Below are 25,713 nucleotides of genomic sequence, written 5' to 3' on the forward strand. Positions count from 1 at the left end.
CAATCACCACAAACAACTTCCAAGATGGGATTAAGGCTGTCGCCACTTGGATCAGAAACAGCTGCCGCAAGCTCAACTCGAACAAGACCGAAATCCTCACCCTAGGGCCCAACACATATGCTTGGGAAGACACCTAGTGGCCTGCCACATTAATAACCCCCCACAGACCATGCACGAAACCTCTGCATCATACTGGACTCCTCCCTCACTGTGAACCGCCGATCAACACAGTCTTTTCATCATGCTTACACACTCTTCGCCTGCTTCGAAAGGCCTTCGGATGGATCCCCACTGAGGCCAGAAAGACGGTAGCCCACTCACTCGCCAGCAGCAGACTCAACTACGGCAATGTGCTCTACACAGGTATCACCCAGAAACTCCTCAGGAAACTCCCGAACATTCAAAATACCACAGCCAGACTGGTACTCGTCCCATACACCAGCCACATCTCTGAACACCTACGAGAACTCCACTGGCTCCCAGTCAACAAAAGAGTCCCCTTCAAGCTCCTCACACAAGCCTACAAAGCCCTCCACAATGCCGGTCCAGCATACCTGAACCACCGCCTCTCATTCCATGTACTCACCAGACACCTCCATTCTGCCCAACTGGCCCTTGCCACCACCCCTCGGATCCACAAGACCAGGACCAGAGGAAGATTATTTTCCTACCTCACCACCAAAACGTGGAACACCCTGCCTCTCCATGTCAGGTTATCCCCATTGCTGACCCAATTCAGGAAGGATCTCAAGATATGGTGATTCAATTGAATACAGCGCCCACTCGGACCTGAGTAGTCACGCCTAACAAGTACTGATTGATTGATAAGGCTGGTCGGAATCTGTTAAAACCCAGCCTTTTCGAAAGGTATCTAATGGCGACGCGTAAAAGACTTATAATATTTTCCAAAAAAAAGGTAAAATGTAACAGTGAGTGTGGTGATAATTCATTGCAGGAACAAATAGAGATTGAGGTCGTTTTGTATTGTCCTAGCTGAAAAGATAGACAATAGAGAATAACGCACAGTCTACAGTTTGTGATATGTGCTCGTCCAGAAGTAGGCATTACGAACTGAAGAAAGCATTCAAGCCCCAATATAGTCTGAACCACTGCACAAGCCCTAATTAGAGGTTATTGGTGTTCTACGGCTTCTCTGGCCGATCACCTGCCCCTTGTAAAGGACAGCTTCACCATTGTTTTTCACGCGCAGTTATTAACCCTGTGGAAAAATAAAGGAGGTTTAAGTTCATGCTGGGGTGGTCTGGTTATAATTCAGCCATGGTATTTTGTACCCAAATCGCAGGAAAGACACTCCTTGATTATATCTTTACAATACATGGGATTCTGCAATTCCTGTATACAAAATCTGTGTATAATTTCTTAATAAATTTCGACTGGTAGGCACCCAGTCGCCTAGGAAATCGTATAGCCACTGTTATAACCTATTACTTTTGATTTCTGACATCACAATGCCTGCTGCCAGAGCCAGCAGCTTAGGGGAAGGCAGGTCAGGGCAAAGGTCATCATTAAAGCAGCTTTTGAATGAATGAAAACAAAACTTGGCCTATCTTTGTTCTGCCCTGTTTTTTTTAGCTGTACAGCAGCAAGCAGAAAGGAGATATTTATGCCATCATGTTTATTAGCTAATTATGGAAATGTTAGAATGTTTCTGCATGTTTCTTCAAATTACTAGCTACAGCACCTTTTTTTTAACTGACTTGTATTAAACTGATTCAAATATTTTTTGCAGCATACATCTAACAGCTTTTTCGTTATTTAATCTTGCACTACTGATTCAATTTTTATGGTTTTCATATTTGCTAACATGTTCTCGCTTTCATATGGAAGAGCTATTCACCAAGGATGTAAGTGGTTTTTGGAAAAGGTGATGGTGAGACCATGTATTATATGTAATAACGTACCTCCCGCCATTCATGAAACCTTGAGTGCCTAAACCTTATAAAAAAACTCGGCCTCTTTCTACTATATCGAAATAGAACTCCTCGGTTACTTACAATATCCTCATTTGTATGGATTACAGTACTTTAATCCCATTTATTAGAATGTACAGTTTTGTAGCTAGTGTTTAAATATATGCGTATTCATTAGAAAAAAGCAGAACAAATGCGGCACATGATATAAGGACAAAAGTTGATATGCGTGACTTCAGATATAAAGATAGTTGCAAAGGTGTAGGTTTTAACGTCAATGCTAGTTTCCTTCCAGGGTTCTGTGTGACAATTATTAACAACAGCAAAGCTCAAGCTGTATGTAATATCACTCAGACCCCAGGGTGGAATACATCTCCTTGTTGATACCAATGCATCAGACAGAGAAGCTACGAGTATATGTATAAAAACCTGTCTCTAATTTAATTACACTCTATATGCAATATCACTAGTCAGCTGTAATAAGAAAATGACATAGCTATTCTTCTGTATTACATTATTTCAGTTGTGATGCCAGAATGCTTGCTGCTAGATCCTACAGACATGGTAAATTGCAAGTGACAGACCAGAATTAACAGTACTGTTTGCAAAATGAAAGGGCGTGCTGGTTTTGCTATTGTTCTAAACTGTTTCCATTAAAGGAATAGGCATTAGCCAAAAGGCGATAATTAAGGTACTGGGTTTAGTTTGTGAAGGTTTAGAGTCCCCCAAATGAAAGCAGGAATCTCTGTGTACTTTACCACAGATTTTGAAAGTGACACATTAAACTACTTATGTTTTTCCAATTAATGCTTTTCCAGACAATTAGTGGCTGCATATTGGTGCATTTATTTTCACATTGTATATTTGTCGTTTATTAAATGTCTTCAAACATACTATCTCTTTCATATGAAAGAGCAGCAGACCGAGGATTTAAGTTTGAGGTCTGGGTGATGGTGTAACCATTTATTAAAAGGAATAAAATACTGTCTGCCATTTGGTAAAAGGTTATTTTAATCCACGTTAAAGTTCAAGCCCTCATAAAAGAAGTCAACACAGGCCATGTTCCTTTGTAATGTCTTGGAAGTCCTTAGTGTCTTGCAGTATCTGCGCAGTGTATTGTAGAATATATTCTTTCGCATATGTATTTTTGTGTTGGCATGCTCCGTCCGTCACTCCCGTTCTGCCCCTTAAAGCCACCTTCCACATCATCATGGACAAGAAAGACAAACAGTGAGAATCGATGTAATGGAACAGCCAATAGCCATACGTTCCTTGGGAAACGCTTGCGAATGCAGCTGTATGCATTGAGATGTCAGAAGTTATCAACTGCAGTGTTGTGGTAGTATTTAAAAACAGTTGCATGAAAAGTCCTTTTAGTACAATGTGAAAGCCAAATATAACAGATAAAAATAAAAATATATAGATAGGTACCAATACTGTTTTTTCCAGTTTTTTTGTGTCCTCATTTATAAGCTTATGCTAAATTGTCAAGAGGATCAAGAAGAGTGTGGCTTAGGGATGCCCAGTCTCTCCACCAGGGAGGGATGTAAACATCCCGGGCAAAGGAAGCACCCTGCCCAGTCATAGATCTGACTCCTCTGTACAGGTGCGGTCAATATCAAGGAGATTTATGGCCGGGAGTGGATGCCCCTGGCCCACTCTACCTGTATAGCACATCACTAATCATTGGACCAGTAGGTTGTACACCAAGAAAGAAGAAAAGAAAAGGGGAAAAAAGAAGAGAAGAGATGAAAAGTGCTAAGAAATTGTGCCAGTAAGGTGCTGCTTAAACCAGTCATTCCAGAGTTCCCAGAACTTTGTTCTCTTAGAGTAACGAGTACCTCGATCAAGTTTAGATGTTATTTGTAGTGATCGTATCCATTCTACCTCTACAAGGGGGCAAGAGCGAATCCACCTAACACCCAGCTCTCTATGTGCAAGGAGAATTAAAGCAAAAATTTGAGATTTTTGTGTCTTAAGGAGATGCTTGCTTCCTTCCCCTCTAGAAACCACCCAGAAAATTACCAAAGCCAAGCTCTCCTTAATTTCTTGGCCCATAATCCCCGAAAGAATCTTACCCACTTTATGCCAAAAGATCTGAATTAATGGGCACTGCCAGAACATGTGGGTGTCATTGGCGTTTTCTTCTCTGTACTTGGGGCACTTCTTCACCTCCCGACTTCCCAGTTTCGAGAGTTTACTCGGCGTCCAGTGGGCCTTATGAACAGTAAACAGATGATTCTTTCTAAGTGGTGCAGCCTTCCCAAGTTACCACATGTATGACATAGATACTTGTCAAAGTGTTTCTAGGCCTTGGTCTGGCAGTTCCCTCCTCCAGATCTCCATCAACGAGGGTTGCACTTCCTCCTGGGCCTGGATTAACATACAGTGCCATTCTGTAACTTCTTTCCGCAAAAGCGACCGTACCCGTATCCTGTCCTCCCAATACTGGTTGCCCTTGCCATCCTTTACGAGAGTTTTTGCCCAGCTTGTTCATTGATAGTATTTAAATTTGGAGACAGAACCCTCAGAAATCTCCAATAAACACTGCCGAGATATTAGTTGATTATCCTCTATTAATTGTCTCCATCTATAGATGCCACAGTCGTGCAGATGATTTGCGAGAGAATCAAGGAGGCAGTGTGGGGTTTCCAGAGAGTCGCAGATTAGAGCTAAGTCACTGTAACAGGGAATTTTTGAGAAAATTCATACTTGGTACCATAGCTTACACGCGCCAGCTAAGACCTTTGGTCAGACTTTTTTGAAAAATTTTGGGTGGCCAAATTTGAGAAGGAAAAAATCTTCATGCCCTGAGAGCAGTAAGAGCTTTACAGATCAGGGACAAGAAGGAGCTGCCTACCAAAAGCTGTCGGAAATTCTTTAAATGGAAGGCACAATAGTACTGATAGAGGTCTGAGCAAGCAATTCCACTGTGTTACTTCTTTCTACAAAGCTTCCTCCAGGAAATGCTGGCCTTTTTATTCCACCATATGAAGCTACTAAATTTCCCTTGTACCTTCTTAAACCAGTCTTTCTGTAAGGAAATTGCATTAAACAAAAAGGTAAATTTAGGGAGAATAGACATTTTCAGAAGGTTAGATCTGCTTAAAAATGAGAGTGGAAGGGTGCCCCACGCCTGGAATAATTTTCTGGCACCACCGGCTACCTTGTTAAAATTAAGTAGGGCTAGTTTATCGAGATCATGCACTACTTGAACTCCCAGATACCTTATTTCTTGCCTTATTAGGTCGCTTGTATAGAGTGAATTCCATTGCATTATCTCTGTCTTTTGCAGATTAATAGAAATCATGGCCAAGAGGTTTTTATACAAGGAACTTACTGCCTCTAAGAAGTCATCTCTGAGGTTAAACTGCTGGATCATCCTGTACAGAAAGGGGCAAATGACCCTGTCGAAGACCTTTGCAGTGTCAAAGGTCAATTCTGTCAAAGGTCTACCATATTCCACGGCCAGGTCAATTGCTCCTATTAAATCGTGAGTTAAATCATAAAGTTGTCTTCCTTTCATAAAACCTTTCTGGTCAGTATGAATCAGAGTACTCACTACCCTATCCAGTCGCTTTGTTAAAATCTGAGGGTATATTTTGTAATCACTGTTAAGGATCGAAATGGGTCTATAAGACTCACAGGCCCTGGGATTCTTGTTTTGTTTAAGGATTATATTTGTACTGGCTACATCCCAAGAGGGCGGGTGGTCCTGTCTATGTATGAAGGCAGGGTTAAAAAGCTGTAGCAGAATAGGCACTAACTCATCTTTTCATATCAAATAGATCTTGTTAGGAAGAGAGTCAGGGCCAGCTGCTTTCCCGTTTTTTAAGTTACTGATGATCTTGAGAATTTCCTCAACCCAATGGGGCTTATCAGATCATCTCCGTGAGACCCCTGTAAAGATGGCAATTCCAGATCTTGAAGGAAGCTATCCATTTAGTCTCCCCCCTCCCGCTATCAAGTCTTCTGAATAGAGATCTTGGAAAAACTGTGCAAAAGCGTTTTAAATCCCAGTGTCATATGAGACTATGTTACCTGTATTTTGGCATTTGATTTCCTTAATCAAATTCCTCGTCTGATCAGACTTAAATTCCAAGCTAATAATTTGCCACAACCTTCCTCATACTCGTGGTGAGACAGCTTGCTGGTTTACCATTTCCTCCTAACTATTCCCTCCAAGCAATCAGAAACTTTGGACCTAGCTAGTTGCAAGTTTTGCTCAATTTGCTGCACGATTAGGGCATTGGAAGCCTTATTGAGATCTAACTGGAGGGAATATACTACGGTTTCAAGTTTACCAATTTCTTTCTTGACCTTCCTATTGTGAGCAACAGTCAGACTAGTTAGGATGCCTCTTAAGAAGGCCTTGTAGCTGTCCCATACAATGTGCAAGGAAGCAGAATATGTATTGAGAGGGAAAAGGTTGTTTGTGGCAACTTTCAGTTTTTCAACCACTTGTGAGTCTAGAAGTAAAGTACAATTTAAGGTCCATCTCTGAGGAGGAGACCTATTCGTTAAAGTGATCTCTAACCTGATCTGATAGATGCTCCCGAACATGGCTAACTCTGAAAGTGTTCTTGCGAGTAACAGAGTCTACAAGGAAAAAGTCTAGCCTGGACCGATGGCAGTATTTTTTGTTGTGAAAGGTAAACTTTCCCCCTGCATTCTCCGCTTTACTGCCCGTTACTCTCCCGATGTCAGTAAATCCAATATCAACCATCAGCTACAGTCCTCTCTTTGCTTGCCCTCCAGTGCAGCAGGTGCAGTCCAGTCTTTTGTGCATCATCTCTTTGCTGGGTCCAGGGAGCATCAGGGTCATCTTCTTTGGTCCTCTCTTCAACACAGACGTAATCTGACGTCTGGGTGCCAGGGGTGCTACTTTCAGCCCTGCTAGGAGCCTAGGGGAATGTGGCAACTAACTAGCTAATGGGCTACCAAGTCACCTCCTACCCGATGATGGCTTCCTGTGAAGTGTGACATCTAGCTATCCCAGAATGCACTATTCTTCCCACTCCCAACATGGAAGGACTTATCTTTCAGTGTGTTGAGCTTCCTAACCCAACCCAGAGGTGTGGCTACCTGACGGCAGTACATTCCCTTGAAAAAACAGTTTGACAGTGGCTTCTCCATCTTTGCACAAGATGCCAGTCTGTCTGCCTAAACAAAAGAGCAGCCCCTCCTTAATGTGACTACCATTTGCCCTTCAAAGGCAGCTTTCCTTTAAAATACACCTTTTGGGCTCACACCCATTCTGGCCAGTCTTCCAGGAGGAGCTCACACCTATTGCATTGGCAGGTCCTTTGTTCCTCTTTCTGAGAGTAAGACAGAAGGTTGTCTCAAGAACAGCATCTGTGTGCAAACATACATTACTACTGGAAACTTTAGACTATAAAGTGGCAACTTTCTATAGTTGCCATTTGTAAAATTGTTACATAAAATTTTACTTGAGCAACAAGTGGGGTTTAATGCAATGTCAGTCAGTCAGTCAGTCAGTCAAAAATTTACTTTATTTGGTTTATCACAACCATAAAGTTTACATATACAAAATTTCAATTAAGTAGCAAAAGATAAAAATTCATTTTCTTAAAATATATTTTCTTTTTCCTTATTGTAAAACCTTATTTTCCAGACCCCGTCTTTAGTCTGTTTCAGCTTTTAAAAACTGAGTCTCTACAATTTTCATGAATTTTACCCCGCGACATATTAGAATGTTTGAGCCTCCTCCCATCCAGCTGGTAACTGCTTGCCTGCAGGTGCGGATCTGTAGCATATTAAAAATTGGTTTCAATAGAGTTCTTCTCCCGTCTTTAGTAGAATCGCATGTGCACAGGAGGTGACACAAACTTTCCGTGTGGTAACCACATAGTCTACATCTTGGTCCCTGGTGTGTGTCTTTCCATGACGGGATCAAATCTTTTGAGACATGATCACCCATTCTGAAAGCCATAAATTTCATTTTTAAGGATAGCCGGAAGTGTGCCACGAGGTAAGGTTGCGGTTTTAATCGTTTATACGAATTTAAGACAGTCCATGCGTGTCGCCGCTTGGCCAAAGTCTTTTTATCTTCTATCAGTGATAGAGCTTTTGCATTTAGCTTGCAAATCTTTTTAAAGGATGATTCTTCTAATTGACTAATCCAGATCTCCTCTACTTTGAGGGTTTCTAGTGATGCTCGCAAATCGTCTCCCCATGAATTGGGTTCTTGTTGATCATATTGTTTTTTAATTTCTTGCCAACATAGGTTGTTTAATGATCCTATTTCCGCTGATCTCAATTTCCAGCACCATTTCGCTAGGACTGCTTTCCTTTGATATATTTGATTTTGCAAGCCAAATTCCAGTCTTATTTGTGCTGGAGCTGATCCTTTGTAAAGGTTAAACACAGATTTATATATTTTTGTCTGGAGGGTATTTAAAATGACTGCTTCTTTCCCATGCCATATTTCCAGTCCATATGAGAGGGATGGTAATACTTGGGCTGCCATTACTTTTAGCAGATGATCATATGATGGGCATTGCAATTTCTTTTGAAGTGTTCTGTACGCAAAGCTTAGTGACTGTGCTTTTGCCGCGATGTTTCTTTTTTGATCTTGAAAGGACATATTTTTGCTTATTGTGACCCCCAGATATTTATATGCAGTTGTTTCCTCAATGTATTTGTCCTTTGTATACCACTTGAAAGATCGTCTGCTTGTGCCCGCCAGTCTCACCACTTTTGTTTTTTTGGTGTTTAATTCCAGACCTTCTCTATCGAAATAGTCCGTTAATTTGGATATTGTTCTTTGGAGGCCTATCGGTGTTTGACTTAAAACTACAATATCGTCTGCATATTGTAAAAACTGGATGCATTCGTTGGCCAATTGTGGCTGATGTACGTTCACGTTCTGAAGTTGGTCTTTCAAATCTGCCAAATATATGTTAAAAAGGCTTGGAGAGAGCACGCAGCCCTGTTTGAGGCCATTTCTTATTTTTAGTTCTGCGGATATTCTTCTCCCATCTCCAAGCTTTACTTTTGCCCACGTTCCACTATATAGGGCTATTATAGTTTCAATTAGAGCCGGCGGAAGGCCCCAAAGTTCCAATTTTTTCCATAGGCGTTGTCTTGGGACTCGATCGAAGGCAGATTTCAGATCTATATAGCAGGCTATTAATGCGGTCTTCCTTTTTCCCGCTCCTTCGATTAGTAGTGACAATGCTGAAAGATTAGTTATGCAGCCCATGCCTTCCATAAAACCCGTTTGAAATTTGGGTACTATTTTGTTTTCATTTATCCATTGTCGGAGTAGAATCAGTATGCAAGATGCAAAAAGCTTTGCCTCTACGTCAATTAAATCTATTAGTCTGTAGTTCCCGGGTTCCATTCTACATCCATTTTTGTGTATTGGGTGGAGGGTGTTGCCCTGCCAGGACTGTGGTATCTTTTTTTCTTTGTAAACATGATTGAATAGCGGTGTCAGGTATTCTGCCCAAAAATCAGGATCGTGTTTAAATAAGGCGTTTGGCATCCCATTTGGGCCTGCTGCTCCTTCCGCTTTCAGTTTTTTTATTAGGGCAGTTATTTGTTTAACAGTTGTCAGAAGTGTCTGTTCCTCTCGGTAAGTACTTTCATGCTGATCATTTTTTCTTTGTTCAATTTCTGTTTCTTTTTGATCCAAACTTATTTTAAAGTTTTTATTTATTTCTTTGTCATTTTGATTCATATGGATGTTATATAAGCTTTCAATATAAGCAGCCCATTTTGTTTCGCTTATTCCTATGTTGTATTGTCCACCCGCTCCTTTTGATAGTTTATTAATTGTGTTCCAAAATTCTTCACTATTTGGTAGTTTACTTGTTCTTAGTAGATCTTCCCAAATTTTCTCTATGTACATTTTTTTTGCTTTTCTGCATTCCTCTTTATATTCTTTTGTCTTTTTTTGTATATTGTTGTTATCTACTTATTTTCCTAAGCTCTTGTCTGCAGCCTTTGTTTTTAATTTTTTCGCAATTTCCCTTTTTTTGTCTCTTAGTTTTGTGTTGTACCACGGCTCTTTATTTGCTTTGTGACCATAGTTTGCTGATGTATTTGCCGAGAATTTTCCTAGCACAAATTTATGTAAGTTCTCCCATTTTATTGTGAGTGATTGATTTTCAATGGTCTTCATAGCGTTTGCATGTTCATGTACTGAATCCATTATCTCCTTTTTTATGGGACCCTTACATTTGATTTTCTTCAAATTGTGTAATTCCGGAATTGAGGTGAGCAATTCTATCTGTGTTTTCTCTTCGATGTTTTTTCTCAGTATGGTCTCTTGTGGGAAGTGATCACTCTCCGGTCGAGTTCGTATTTCAAAATGGACTACGTTCTTTTTTAGTTCATTGCTTGTTAGAGTAAAATCTAGTGTGGAGTTATTTTTCCCACTGGAGAAGGTGGTTTTTGCGGGTTGATCTCCCTTCATATTTCCATTTAGGATTATTAATCCTAGAGATTCCAATTCGTTCCATATCTTATGGATTTTAGTCTTGTCCTGTTTGGCTTTTTTTATATTACTATTGAAATCACCAGAGATAAATATCTCATGAGATTGATGAGTTTTGTGTAAGGTTTTTATCAAGTGTTGTTGCTTTTTTAATTTTTGTGATCTTATCTGGATGAATATATATATTTATCATTAGGAGTTTCCATCCTAGACTTTCTTTACTTTCTTTTGTCTCTACTTTGATCACTTGTATCCAGTTCTCCCCTGGGTCGAGCAGTTCGGTTTTCCAATTTAGGTCGTTTGTTATGAAAGTGGACAGACCTCCCCTTGGGTGTCCATACTTTGCGAGTTTTTCTGCCATTACATGATGTTCCTCGTATCCCATGATTTGCCTCGGAGTTACGTTCCATGTTTCCTGGAGTAGTATTATTTCAAAATTACTCAGGTAGTCTATTGTCTCTTGATCTTGAGACATTTCTTTAAAACCATGTACGTTCCATGAGCACATTTTTATTTTTCTCTCTGGTTTCGGGGTTAATTTGGTGTTTTGTCTTTGGTTATTTTGGACTAATTTACCTACATCAGGAACGATGAGAGTTTAGTGCCTGTGCTAACCAAGCCCAATCTTTATGTTCCTTCAAACCCTGATACTGCTGCTTTATTTTTGTACTATTCAGGTCTTGTTCAGTGATTGATTTATTTCTTGCTCCCTTCAAGATTGTGTGTGTTTTTTCGTTTGGGTTATTGAGTTGAGGAACCTTATTGTTTAGTAAGGGGAATGGATACTTCATTGGTGTTTGACGTTCTAAAGTTATTCCCCATTCTGTAAAATGTGTCCTAGTCGAGAAGATAAGCTCTGTTATTTCTTTTGAAGCCCAGGTGGTACTGCTTATTTCCATATCCTTGCCTTTGTTTGTTTGAATGAATTCTACTAATTTAAGGTCGCTTGTTGTTATTCCTCTTAGTTTCGGTATCTCTTCAAACAATCTCAGTATGTTTCCCCGGTTCAGCGTGTCCAATTTACTTTTTGTTTGATATTCCGGCTTGAACAATAGTTTACAGTCTGTTTCCGTGCTTGCTGTGTCGAGATATCTTGTTTGATAAACTATTCTTTTTCCCTCTATTGGGTCAAGTGGAATGTGTGGTGTTTGATCGTTCCGACCGACCGTAGTTGTTAGTTCCGGTTGGCTAGAATCTACTTTTTGAAGGTTCGTTGATTATCGATCTATTTGAACATTACGTGTGTTTTGTCCCAATTTGTCATTTGACTGAGTTTCATGATGGTCTTTGCATGTTCTTCCTTTATTTCCTACCGTAATGGTCAGGCATATATTTGGTTCCCTCGCTTGGTCTACCTGTATTTTTTGAATTCGCTCTTTTTCCATTTTGTTCTGGTTGTGTGGTGATTTTCCTCCTATCTGCCATTTTGGACCTTTTTGAGCCGATGTTTCATGCTCCTGTTTTTGTGTTAGTACGTTTTCCTGTATTTTTTGTTGTTCTATAGCTTCGCTGTGTTTTATTTTTGCTATCTAGCTTGCGTCATTAACTTTAATTATAATTGATTTTTCCTCGTCTTTTGTTTTCCTTGTATACTTGATGTTATTTTATTCAGCTCTGTTAGTTTTAAGTATTCCTCGGCTTCTTCTGTGTTTTTTTCTTGGTTGCCATCTTCTTTGGTAGAAATATCTGTGATCTGATCATTTGGGGCATCTTTCTTCTTTCGGTCAAAGATGGCAAAAAGTTGTTTTACTTGCTTACTTTTAGTAGCATTTTTTCTTGCCTTCCTTGCCCGTTTCCGCTGTCTTTTAGTTAGAGGTTCTATCATGCCTGATGAACCCATTGTTTTATTTTCGTCTTGTCCTCTCTTTATTGACTCATTTTCTTCTGAATCGTTTTGGGTTTTTTCTTTTTCGGTGGTAAGGGTTATTCTGTTTTGTTTTCCAATTTTTTTGGCCTCATCATTGGGATTATCGCCTTTATTGGTTTTTGAATATGTTACTGCTAGTATTTCTTTCAAAATGTCTGGTAGGGATGCCAGTTTGTCTATTATGTCCTTGCAGACACAATTTTGTTCCATTGATTTAGCTTTCCGTTGTTGGTCTTCCTCCTTTTCTTTTGTAAGATACAACGAGATTTTGTCCAATTTCAAATGTATTCCCGATATGTGAGTTGAAATTAAGTTCATCAGGTCTACCTGCACGTCGAGTTTGTTTGATTGAAAGTTCAGCGTGTTAATTGCTTGTTGTAAGCTTTTTAGAAGAACATCCCCCCAGAGTGCGGATTTTGTTTCTGTTTGTTGCATCCGTACCCCTGTTGTCCTGTTTAGGCTTCCTGAGGAAGAGATAGTTATAGGGTATTCTTCTTTTGTCGTATCTTTCGCTGCATTGGAAGCCTCGTGCTTACTAGTCGATTGACTGATTGGGCTTGATGTAAGGATTATTGGAGAAGATGTTGGTTTCCTTTTGTATCCATTTACCTTTTTATTTTCAATGCTTTCAGAATGTTCCGATTTTCTCAGTTTTTCATGACTCTGTTGCATTAGTTCGGCTTCCATATGTATGTTTTCTCCGAAGTTCTGTTTCTTCAAAGATTGAGAAGGATTTAGACCAATCTATCTTTTGTGCACTTTTCTGCAATTTTATTTGAGATCCTAATTTACTTTGATTGATGAGTACTGGGCTGTTTTCGTTGACCTCATCAGATGTTTTGTTTGGTGTGGACATTGTTTGACTGAGAGGTGCATGAATTTATGCCGAAGTTTTTATCAGCCATTTTTTTATTGTCGGTTTTTCTTTGAGATTGGTGCCCAGACTTGTTTCCGATTCATTTCTCATTTTGCGTTTTTTACATGATGAAGTTAAACGAGTTGATTTTTTTGGACTTTTTTGAGTTTTTTCTTCCTCACTTTTGGTATGCGTTACTGCCACTTGCTCTTTTGAGAACAGAAAATTGTACTTCAATTTTTCCCCCCCAAACTTAAAAGGTTCGGCCATGGGGATATGTAACCAATCTGGTTGTTCTTTACCGATTGACTCTTCTGACTTGCTTTTATTCCCTTGTTCCTTTTTTCCTTTTGCAGTGAGCCTTCTTTTTGCTTTCCGTACTAAAGTTTGTCGGATTTTACCTGACCGCATGGTCCAATATCTGCTATTTTTACCAGAAACACTCTCTCCTCCAGCTCGATTTTACGTTGTCCAAACCTCCCCAAGCCCGTCTGCCGCTGTGATGTATTCCTATAGGTTCTGTATCGATCCCCCTATTCCTGACCCTGTTCTGGTTAACAAGTTAACTAGCAGCCATCCCATGATGCAGAAACCGTTATCTGATTAAGCCACATCACGGCACAGGAACGCGTTATCTGATTAGGTCATAACGCTTGCCATCTAATTAGACCAGCAATATTCCTCCAGCCCCTGATAAGGCATACGGAGTTCTCAAAACAAATCAAACCTATGACAACCTGGGAAAAACCCTGCGGCCATTGTTTTGATTTCACCGAGAACTTCAGCAAAAGAATGTGCTAACGACCAGTTCGTATGACATCCTTATTGACGTATCTATGTCCATCCTTACGTCAATCTCGGCACCTTACAGGTATAAATATTACCGATATTGCCTTAAGCAAACACACGCGGTGGTGACGAGATCGGAGCAGCGAGACTTGCCGAAGCCCAGCAGAGAGCGAAGCCCGCCGGCGCTGCCCCGCCTTCCTGACGCGCTGAGAACGAGACGCTGCCTTTCTCCTGCCGAGAAATCCAGCTCCGGCGCTTCCGAGCAGCCCTTGCAGGCAGCCTGGAATATCGAGACCAAAGATGAGAGATACCATCCCTCAACCATCCTAGATTCAAGGTACAGAACTAAATAACCCCTTGCAGAGAATTCTTGAATCAGTCACTTGGCAAAACAAACTTAACTTAAACTGCTACTTTCTATCCCCGCCCACGTATTAGGCTTAGGTCAGGTACACTGGGGTAGGCGTAGTTAGAAGCACCAGTTGAGTACGATTAGTCAAATGTTTATATGTATGTATCTATTTTATCCATTTTAAACCACCATATGGCTTAGAAACCATATAAATGTTTTTACAGTATTATTTTATACTTCTGCTTTTATTGTATGCACTTTACTTAACCATAAGTATTGCAATAATATCGATTCATTTCTCTTGTACGAGAAAAGAGACTGATCAATAAATAACATCTTTTATTGAACACGCCCGTCTCTTCCTTTTCTCTACAAACTGGTGAAACTAAGAATGCACGTACTGACTGAGTAAAATAAGTTGTCTTTTGTTTTCACACGACTCTAGAGATACACTCGTGATTAGGGGAGAGCAAAGTTGTCATGTTCTATGGTTGTCAGAAACTAAATCCCTTCTTGTCTATCCAGGGAGGTTCAACTCCTCCTTGCCTATTCGAGAAAGTTTCTAGTGAACTCTGAGCTAGCTGGCAAACCCAAAACTTTAAGTCTAATATCGACAATAGAAGACCTAGTTAACGTCTGGTCTAGGCCTATACTATTGAAGGTATTATTCCAATGCGCAGAGCCTATTGGGATAATAGGAACTACACTACATGGCGCCCAACGTTTGGAAAGGCGATAAAACTAACGCAAGACATTAGAGTAACTCAGTCGTGCTCTTTCACTCAGACCCCTTTTTTCCCATAATACTCCAAAGACGTCTGGAGTGGGTGAAAGGTAATATCCGCCAAACCTCGCAGGAGGAAACTCCTATGTATGGTTCTTGGTTTAGTCAACGTTGAAGGATACACTGTTCCAAAATATTGTGCATCTAATCTTTGTTTCCGTAAGAAACCTGATCTGCAAACAAACAGAAAAACCTTCCTGTCGGTAAAATGGTAGACAGTGATGATGAAAGAGAGAGAGTTAGATTAGCAGCTGAACTAATAGAAGCTGATAATACTATGCAAGAAGCGGACCCGGATATAAAACTCATCCCGGTCAACATAAGAAGATCTATAACGTTAAAACTTATAGACAATGGACTGACACCAAGAGGTGGTACAGTCATATTCGTAATTGAGGCACACGAATATCGGCAGACAGAGGTATTCTATTCATGGATAAACTTTCCAGCAGCAAATGCTGTAACGAAGGAGTTCCACTATTATAAAATAGAGGAACCTCCTAATGAGTACACTCCTTTCGAGGAAGTAGAAGTACCACTTAAATTCCAAGAGCACCTGCTCTTGTTTAATGGCGCCCTAAAACATAATAATCACATCACCAGGCTCGGTCCACTAGGTAGACCAGGAACAACGTGGCCGGTCCTAGCCGGATACACACCACATCCAGACATCGAAAGAATGTCTGCAGCAGATGTTTTAGTACAACTAAAACAATTAATTAAAATATATAGACAACTAGTCCAATATGTAATGCGGACTTCAACAATCCAACCAGCAATTAAAAATTCACAGCTGACCCCTCATCAGGGGAACACAAATAAAATTACACCACAGAACATACAGTCCGGCCTAGGTAAAGTACCAGCTAAACGGGAACAAATACCATTCTGGTTAGCACAAAAAATCACCCAAATAGAGGCGGTGTTTCCAGACACCACCCCTGTGGATAAACACAGGATTCTGACTATCTGTCTTCCAATGGGAATCGCAACACACGTGGAGGACTGTGACACTTGGGGTACAGTCTTTGCTTCCATTTACACAAAAACACATGGAGTTCCATCCATGTCAGTAATACCAGATGTGCTAAAACAAATTCAAGACGAATACGGTCCAGAACCCGCTTTAACTCTTGGTATGAAATTACTAAAAGACTTCAAGCAGGTCTCGGCAATATTACTAGCCAACATAAAAGGAGAAGCAGCGAATGTGGCGATCCGCCAGAGGTTAAAAGAGACAGATATAGCAGACCAACCAGCTGAAATTGCCAGAATTATAGAAAAATCCTATGAAGAACTAGGTAGAGATAGTTTGGGTGGAATACCAGTGAAGCCCCAACTAATTGAAAGTCCTGAAAAAATATTTATTAAAAATAATCTAAACAGTCAAAAGAAGAACTGGGATGGAAACAAACAATCCAATCCAAAAGAAAAAAGATTCCAGTCCAGAGGAAGGTCTCCTCGGCGGAGAGAAAGATCTCCGGACCAAGGACCCAAGTCTCCCCAAAGGGAGCCCTCTGTGAAAAGATACAACCTTAGAAATAGGGATAACATAAAGAAACCGGATAGATATCAAGATTTTGATACACGTCCCTCTCAATCTTTTCAGACTTCCTCGCAGAAATCGGAAAGAAGAGGACGATCGGAACCCAGGGAAGGGCACGTCAAGTCCAAAGACAAGGAACCTGCTCATCCAAATAAAAAATTACAGTTTCCCAAGAAGAAGGTAGCCAGCATTAAAGTATTCAACAATGCCGAGAATACTGAGGACACAGCTGAAAAACGGAGAGTAGGCTCAGACAATGCTAGACAGCGCAGCAGAAGTGAGCATAGCACGCAAAGTCCTTATGAATCATCTGGAGACAGTGGACACGAATGAATACATTCAAGTGGAAACTGCAGACACCAGAGTTAGCAAACCTCACAAAATATATGAAATAACTTTACGTATAGAAGGGGATAAGACTAGAAAAATAAGGGGCCTTTTTTGGGATAATCTCTCCAAGGGCTATGACATCCTTCTAGCTGAAAAAGATTGGCCACCAGAGTTTGTCAGGGAGTGCCCACATGGCGAAGAAATAATTATGCCTGCCTTCTCAAACCATATTCCAATTCATAAAAAATATACACTTGCAAGAAAGTGGGCAGTAGCTCAAGCTCCTGCTTTATATAAAAATCATGTGGGATGGGATGAGGAATCTCCTCCACACAAAATCCAGTTAAAATCACAACCTACTGCACAAAGGCAGTATCCAATCAAGCAAGAAGCTAAAAAACAGGTAAAAGACATTCTAGATCAACTAGAATACCAGGGGGTGATTGAAACTTGCACCTCACAAATGAACAACCCTTTGTTTCCTGTCTCCAGACAACTCATATCGTCTAGTTTTGGATTACAGACACCTTAACTCATGTTGCAAAACTTTTGCAGTACAAAACTCGCATAGTGCTGCACTAATGAATAACATAGTGCGCAAAAAATATAAAAGAACATTAGACATCTCTAATGGATTCTTTTGTCAAAATATAGCACCAGAAAGCAGATACTTGTCTGCGTTCTCAATAAATGGCGCTCAAAAACAATTCTGTTGGTTACCCCAGGGGTACAAGAACAGCCCAGGATTATTCTCAGCGAGGGTAACAGAGTTACTACAAACCTATGATGACGAAGCATTATCTTATGTCGACGACATATACCTAACAGATGATGACTTGGATACTCACTTGAAGAGAGTGAACACCATAATACTTGGGTTCGCAGCAGAGGGTTACAAATTCAACTTAAAAAAATCTAGAATTGGCCATCTAACATTCCTGTTCTTAGGATATGAGTTATCAAGTGAAGGCAAAAGCCTGGCTGACAATTTCCTAGAGAAATGTGCCGTACTCCAAGCACCTAGAACACTAAAAAACCTACAGTCAATTCTAGGTTTCCTGAATTTCGGAAGAACATACATTGCAAATTACGCAGAAAGGATCAAATCCCTTTATGATCTAATCAAACCAGATTTTAAAAAAACCAATTAGACTCAAAAACACACAGATATTCTGAGATCCTTACAAACAGATATGTTAATTAAAACAAAATTAGAAACACGTGATAACACACGCAACCTTGTGATTCGAGTCATCCCAGGAAGATGCGGATTCACATACCTGACCTCTAATGAGGGAGAAAAGGTACCAATTGCATTCAAATCACACTTGTACACTAAAGCTGAAATGAAATTTAGCCCAACGGAAAAAATTCTTACTGCAACACAGACAGCTATAGCAAAAGAACGAGCCCTGTCACAAGGTAAACGAATAATAATCGTTACACCGATACCAGCCCTAGAGGCTGTAACGAAAGCAAGCATACCGAATGCTAAAGCGCTCCATCCGAGATGGATACAATGGGCTAATTCTCTTGCTGCAACAGACGTGGCATACGAATTTGATCCTAACTTAAAAACACAAGAGTTTCTCCAATATGAATTCGAATGTCCGCCGCCGACCGAAATTCTGCCTCTAGAACATTACGGCTGTATAATATATACAGACGGATCAGCACAACCCGCAGTAGGGGGTAAACAAGCTTACAGTGCTGCGTGTGCGATTGTAAAAGGTCGCTGGCACGATGGGAAATTCAAACCAGCGGTCACTAAAACACAATCTCTAGGAGATTGTACAGCTCAGCGAGCAGAACTACTGGCATTCAAGATGGCGCTTGAAAATACCGATCGGGAATTCCCCACACTCATAGTGTGTGATTCGTATTATTGCGTTCAGTCTTACAATGAATACTTACAGATCTGGCTTCAGAATGGTTTTAAGGATGCAAAAGGAAGCACAATAAAGCATAAAATGCTCTGGGAACAAGTAGTTCTTTTACAGAAAGAACTACCAAAGACTCACGTGATACATACACTGAGTCATCAACGTGATGGCGTTCACGTTGCAGGGAATTCATTGGCTGATGAGGCCGCAAAGGCAGCTGTGCAAACGGCTTCCGTATCTGCCATCACCCGGTCAAAAACAAAAATAGACAGCGATATATTACAAGCTGTCAGCGCTACAGTAAAAGATGCGATAGAAACACTCCCGAAAGGCTTTCCAGTAAAGTACTCATACATAACTGATGCGAATAATGTTCCATTTGCTCGAATCCCTGGAGTGGGGGATAGAGTAATTCCAAACATGGAACATAGGTCAGGACTCATCATAGCGGCACACGAAGGACTTGCTTCTGTACATGCTGGCGTCTCAGCCACAGTTTCGTTATTAAAACAGAGATACTGGTGGCCACAAATGAGAAGACAAACCAGGAACTATGTTCTAGAATGTGAAATATGTCAAAGAATGAAAGTATCAACAGTGAGACGACCAGCGCAGACGCCCCTTCTAATCTCGGATAAACCATTAGCCTGTGTTTACCTGGACCACTGTGGTCCCTTACAAAGGGATGGTAACTATAAATATATCTTGGTCGCAGTGGATTCATGCACGAGATTCATATGGATGTGGCCCCAGCGATCGGCTGACGCCAGAACTGTTATAAAAGATTTGCGAGTCTTTATCGGCACATACGCAATTGGCGTGCTGCATTCTGACCAGGGTCCTGCTTTTAGCTCTAGGGCTTATAAGGAGGCCATGACCAGCATGGGCATTGCATTGCGGTATTCTTGTCCATTTCATCCCGAGGGAAACGGAATTGTTGAAAGAAAAAACCGTGACATAAAGCAATCTATAACAGCTAAGGTATTAGGTTCGGGAGCTGGGTGGGTCAAACATCTAATAAGTGTCCAACGTAGTCTAAACAACTTGCCAAGAAATTCTCTGAAGGGATTCAGTCCGTACGAATTGTTGTTTGGAACTAGGATGTTAGTCTTAGATCTTGACAGTCAGACTTCAGTGGTGAAAGAAAAAGGCTTTGATATCAAAGACTGTTTGGCTATTTTGCAGGACTTAAACGAAACAAGAAAAGACCTGAGCAACATAAAGTTGAAACAGCAGCCAAGAACCACTGAAGAACCACCACCTGTCCCAGCATGACCTGTCTGGATTCCAAAAGTCGGAGATCTAGTCAGAGAAAAGATCGCGGTAAAGAAGGAATTTGGGCCTTCTTACAGAAAAGCAGTTCCTGTCTTGTCCATCAACGGGACAAGATCAGTTGTACTACCGCCGCTTGCTGGTAAAAAGGAGAACCGAGTTGTATCCATCGACCTGGTAAAACCACAATCATGTGGCCGATAACAAACAGTAGGCCAAGTGGACTCCCGATAAGTAGTAGAACACCAAGGTTTGCTACAAGTACAGAGGTGCTAACTAAAAGGCTAATCACATTCGAAACGCCTACAGAACAACAACAAGGACTATGCAACAATGCAATGGACCTCACACCTCTGAAAACCCAAATAAAAACATTTAGTAGAGACACACCAACCTACAATGAAGTAACAAATGAATATGCCGAAGCTTCAAGAAACAGTAATCCTGAAGCAATTGGAACAATAGACAGAACGGCATCCGGCTACTTCATAAACTTCAATGATTCCTCTGAAGACCTCAGTGAATCAAAGACACAGCCATCAACAAAAACCCTTAAAGACAAAGCTAAGGAACTTTTGAAACAACTGAAAGAAACCTATCTGATTTCTCCATGGATTGAATTTTGGGTGTCCTTTGGTGTATTTATCCTCATACTTTGGCTCATCATGGTACTATGTTTGGGACGCTTCATTGAGGGAAAATATGCAAAAATGGACACAGCAAGCCAGAAAATCAACTTGATCCTCAAGCCACACACGTCTTCACACGTCGAGAAAAGAGAACTTTCTTCAGTCAACTTCACAGCCAATCCTATACCGGGTGGGGTAGCATGGGACAATACTGACTATGAAATTTATGGTCCCGTTGAAATCCTCAAATATCCACACCAAATCAAGATCTCGTTGAGTGACTTTGTAAAACCAAACTCATTTGCTGATGATTGGCACTTTGAAAGTATTAATGACATGATGTCTGACCTAGTGATGTCTGCTAAATTTACCAAACATGATTATTTGCAGGGTTCGTCTAATTATGATAGTATGTACTGCTACAACCACTATGGTAACCATTTTCTACATAAATCTGCACAACCTAGAAATGTTTTAAATTATAATCAATGGGAACATTGTGCAACCCCTCCAAAAGGAAGCTCAAGAACCGTTTATGACAAATATTCATATTTTTCAGGGTTCAATACAAGTAAAGCTGAAACATTTTATTTTAAATTGTCAAATAAGACAGGAACAAAAACCATGCTTACAAACACAAAATTGATATATTCGGACTCATTTTTTGAACAGATGAATACATTTGGTTTTGATTATTGGGACAAACATGTGGAAGTAAAAAGTGTTTGGGGTACAAGAGAATGGCAAGTTCAGGGTATAGAATCATTGTTTAGAGCCTGCATGATCCCAGAACAAATTATATTCTTGAATGACACTATTCAACAAACTACCTGTCTTGGATTAGCCAAAATCAAAGACTTAAATAAACCGTCTATTCCAAAGCCAACTATGAACAGCAATAACTCTACAGATGAAGAGATAGACGTAAACTATGTATTAAACCAAAACAGAACAAATCCTGATTGGAAACAATGGTTAATCTGGCCCACAGATACTAATAACTGTCAAGACAGATTCCTGAACAAAACACAGGGGTTCACATTGACCAGGCCAGACCCTAGATATTCCCAAAGACAACACCCAGGGATAATCACCACCTACAGTGTGGGAAAACTCTGCCTTCAATGGCTACAAACTTCCACACTGATAGAAATTAAGCAACACCTAACTTTACTTACTGATGGTGCTGACTTGCGTGATTTCATTATGGGAACGGGCAAACAGCGTCAAAAATGCTTCATAGCAGCCTCTATATATGCAGCTTACAACGAGGCCTGGAAGATAACTCAAATTGAGACAGCAGAAAGTATACGGGAAATTGACCGTATTAATTTGGAAAAATCGCTTTCTGTAGTGGACAATGGGTTAATGACTGTGTGCTCCAGAATTTTTTCATTGGACAGTATTGTGTCTTCAGCAATCGACATAATATCGCAAGACTTACTGTTGTTACAACACGGTCAGTCTCAATTGCGTTCTATTGTACAGCTTGGCTGGACGTTACAAAACCTGCGTTCAGGCTATGTGCCTTGGCGTTTAATCAACACAACGTCACTATTCAATATCTTTAACCTTACTGATAAACAAATCAGTATGGCACAGAAGGGTGCTGATTGTACAATCCTGAGCATTGAGAAACTCGAGAGATTACCATTGACAATGTCAGAACGACCTGTCATTGAATGGATAATACATGGGATAATTAATATTCCAATATCGACTTTCAGGTTTCAATACTGCCAAAAATATATACAGGCTGGCATGTACGAAAAATTGGGAAAAGGGTACATTAAGACAACATGGAACTTGCCCTATTCACATGCATGTGTCAGTAATAAAGGACAGAAAGTGTTTCCTAGTGGCAATAATTGTGCGATGTCACTAAGCGGTACACTTCTGTGTAATGGAATTAGTTTGCATGGAGCCTGTGAAGGGAACTCAAATAACCTTTCATGTCACCAGCTAGGCGCACCTGCAACAGAGATAGAACCATTCTTTAAAAGACTCTATAACGGGAGTTACGTTCTAATTGTGGATCGCAGATGTTGTAGTCTACTGCCCGGGGTTCCTTATCTCGTAAGTACGACTGCGAAGGTCATGTGCTGTGGACGCTTATTGTTCCCCAGCTCCTTTCCAGACAGGGAGGCAAGGGCATGGCCTAACTTGAAAATTACTTCTATTCGAGTTGATACTTTAAGCAGAATGAAAACAGTGCTTCTTCAGACGCCGACCAGGCTCACGTCATCAAAAGAAACGTATGATCTCCTAGTCGCAAGGACGACTGCAGAGATTCACTCATTGCTATCAACTAATTCCCCCATACATTTCGCAGAAATCCTGAATGAAATCTTAAATATTTCTGATACCAGTGGAGTCTCAAATGTATTTAAGACAGTATTTTCGATGGCATTAACACCATTCAAAGCCATACTGGGTATTTTTCCAGACTTCGTCCATTCTATTTTTGGCGGACTTCCCCTCATTTTGGGACTAATTGCAGGAATCCTATTCTTAGTCCTTATATTTCGTTATGGCAAACCATGTCACAGACAAAACACCTGCGACAAGGGAAGAAACAATCCGAGCCATTGGATACCCGGACCGGATATCAAAAATCCTGGGACTAACCCGGCTTAGAGACCTGAACATGACTTGGTTTCTTTCATTTCGGCCGATATGGCAAAGATGTGTTTTACCTGTACTAAGGTGCATGCTGTGTGGAGAAGAATGCGTGTTGGACACCTGTCTGACGCTACAATCGGATGCGCCAATGGATGCAGAAACATTGTTGGGTCCGGTAACGGCTCATGCATTGTGCTGCCCTCAACGGCTGCCAATCCTGATGACGGCATTCGTGGAAACTTCACCACTACGATTGAGGGGTAGTGAAGTTCAAGATGAAAGCAGCATCGATCAGGTACGACCTTCTGTCAGCAATACTAATCAAAACGTCAATGGAGACAATCATGCACACGAATGCATGGTTACATCTTTTTCCGAGTTAGTGGAACTCTCACAGGAAGCTGTTGACAGCTTTTTCAGCAGTCTCAATGATATGATGTTCTCACCAGAGCAGAAATAATGACTCTTGAACAAGCTAGCACACGGCGTTCCCGACACCTTGAATTTGGCCTTCAACTTCAATAATAAAGTAAGCAAGATCAACATTTCCTCCAGTCCACGGACAGCAATTTTTTTAGCAGCCCCAAAATATTTTTTTTTACGATTTTTCGGGACACTTATCTTCTGCTTAAAGTAAGAACTATTCTTAAAGAACTAATTTCTGTTTTTAGAAACTTCATAGACATTAGCTGCCCACTGGTATGTTCGTAAATGTTTTTTGAACTGTGATGAAGTGGTCTCGAACCTTTCTTCTGTATTAAGAGCCATTTCATGTGTAATTCTCATATACAAATTAGTAATAATGTATACATATGCGTGATTACTTTAGCATTATTCTACAGCTTGAGTGCATATAGTACATGTGACTAATTTTTTTCTCCCGTATATTACATAATTTCAAAATGCATTCTGTGTATTTTGGGGTGGTAAGGTATACACGATACTCTACAGTGTGTTTTACTATGCCTAGATTCGTAAATATGGCCATAGTTAGCGTGGAGTGAGTGTGATGTATTCCTATAGGTTCTGTATCGATCTCCCTATTCCTTACCCTGTTCTGGTTAACAAGTTAACTAGCAGCCATCCCATGATGCAGAAACCGTTATCTGATTAAGCCACACCACGGCACAGGAACGCGTTATCTGATTAGGTCATAACGCTTGCCATCTAATTAGACAAGCAATATTCCTCCAGCCCCTGATAAGGCATACGGAGTTCTCAAAAAAAATCAAACCTATGACAACCTGGGAAAAACCCTGCGGCCATTGTTTTGATTTCACCGAGAACTTCAGCAAAAGAATGTGCTAACGACCAGTTCGTTTGACATCCTTATTGATGTATCTATGTCCATCCTTACATCAATCTTGGCACCTTACAGGTATAAATATTACCGATATTGCCTTAAGCAAACACACGCGGTGGTGACGAGATCGGAGCAGCGAGACTTGCCGAAGCCCAGCAGAGAGCGAAGCCCGCCGGCGCTGCCCCGCCTTCCTGACGCGCTGAGAACGAGACGCTGCCTTTCTCCTGCCGAGAAATCCAGCTCCGGCGCTTCCGAGCAGCCCTTGCAGGCAGCCTGGAATATCGAGACCAAAGATGAGAGATACCATCCCTCAACCATCCTAGATTCAAGGTACAGAACTGAATAACCCCTTGCAGAGAATTCTTGAATCAGTCACTTGGCAAAACAAACTTAACTTAAACTGCTACTTTCTATCCCCGCCCACGTATTAGGCTTAGGTCAGGTACACTGGGGTAGGCGTAGTTAGAAGCACCAGTTGAGTACGATTAGTCAAATGTTTATATGTATGTATCTATTTTATCCATTTTAAACCACCATATGGCTTAGAAACCATATAAATGTTTTTACAGTATTATTTTATACTTCTGCTTTTATTGTATGCACTTTACTTAACCATAAGTATTGCAATAATATCGATTCATTTCTCTTGTACGAGAAAAGAGACTGATCAATAAATAACATCTTTTATTGAACACGCCCGTCTCTTCCTTTTCTCTACAATCTGGTGAAACTAAGAATGCACGTACTGACTGAGTAAAATAAGTTGTCTTTTGTTTTCACACGACTCTAGAGATACACTCTTGATTAGGGGAGAGCAAAGTTGTCATGTTCTATGGTTGTCAGAAACTAAATCCCTTCTTGTCTATCCAGGGAGGTTCAACTCCTCCTTGCCTATTCGAGAAAGTTTCTAGTGAACTCTGAGCTAGCTGGCAAACCCAAAACTTTAAGTCTAATATCGACAATAGAAGACCTAGTTAACGTCTGGTCTAGGCCTATACTATTGAAGGTATTATTCCAATGCGCAGAGCCTATTGGGATAATAGGAACTACACTACACCGCTTATGCGACAGCTGCCGTCGGGGGA

The sequence above is a fragment of the Lissotriton helveticus genome, chromosome 2_1, assembly GCF_964261635.1.
Source record: "Lissotriton helveticus chromosome 2_1, aLisHel1.1, whole genome shotgun sequence".
In the NCBI taxonomy this organism is placed as follows: Eukaryota; Metazoa; Chordata; class Amphibia; order Caudata; family Salamandridae; genus Lissotriton; species Lissotriton helveticus.